The sequence below is a fragment of the Frankliniella occidentalis genome, unplaced genomic scaffold (genome assembly GCF_000697945.3).
Source record: "Frankliniella occidentalis isolate FOCC.00 unplaced genomic scaffold, Focc_3.1 Scaffold383, whole genome shotgun sequence".
NCBI lineage: Eukaryota > Metazoa > Arthropoda > Insecta > Thysanoptera > Thripidae > Frankliniella > Frankliniella occidentalis.
This window is the reverse complement of record NW_026267505.1, coordinates 199,605-200,750: the sequence shown is the minus strand read 5'-3', so window position 1 is coordinate 200,750 and position 1,146 is coordinate 199,605.

The following is a 1,146-nucleotide window of genomic DNA, read 5'->3' as shown; positions in this document are numbered from 1 at the left end:
ATCAAATTGTGACTTCTTTAACGTTTTCTCATTGAGATGCTGATGTAGGTCTTGCGGGATGATGGGACAATGGCCACACACACACACACACACACTGAAGTATTCAAGAACACGCGCGCGCTACAGGGAGCCTCACAACACGTTCTGAGCTGACAGAAAATTGAGTTAGATGGCATTGTAGCCCAATATTTGATCTACCGCCTAGCAAAATACAAATAAATAAAAAAAAAAAAACTGTTTAGCCGTGGTGTACGTGTCACACCGCAAACCCCTGTTCACGCAAGTTGTTCAAATACACATTTTTTTTGGGGGGGGGGGACATTTGGAAATCGCTGGCGAGTTTATCTTTGGACGAATTTAGCAGTGCGTGCTAACCAGTCTTGATGCTCAAAAATGGGTTAGACTACAAATATGCTTATACGCCATCGTAGTTCAATATTTGTTCTATCACATTGAAAATTATGAACGCCAAAGAAGTTACGGTCTAGCCGTATTGTGAACCACGACAAACCCCAGCCTGCGAGCTTGGGGCCAGGGCGCAGGGCGCGCAGGGGCGCAGTGTCACAACATCAATATGACACCTGTCATGATGGCTCGCTGAAAGAGAGGGAGGTGGGGGTGGGGGCCGGGGGGACCTATGGCCTGCTACCTACGGAGCCCCGACGGAGCCCCGACGGAGCCTTTCCACCCTATTGTAGTCGCAGTCTTTTCATGCGCACTACTTGCACTCTATCTATAATTGTCAATTTTCTGTTATATTATGTAAAATTATGCTTTCAGAAACAAACAGCAAATTAATTGCTAAAACCAATAATACCAAACACGAATTACTTTGAACACCATTAACTTTTTAAAAAATGCATCTGCAAAGTGGGGCTTGTTTTGCAGTGTGTGAAACGCCGATCATTTCTATATGTATCTTGAAATAAGTAAATTTTTGAACGACTCCCAGGACTTAGCCGAGAGCCGCCGGCTAGAGCCCCGGGCCAGGCCGCGCTCGCTCGCCTGTCCGGTCCGCCGTCCTCAGCGCAGCGCACTCCGCTGCAGCGGTGCAGTCAAGGACTATTAAGTAGATGGACTACGCATTCTGGACCCCGCCGTGTAGCATTTACAACCGAGCATGTCACAGCCCCGGTGACAGGCCGG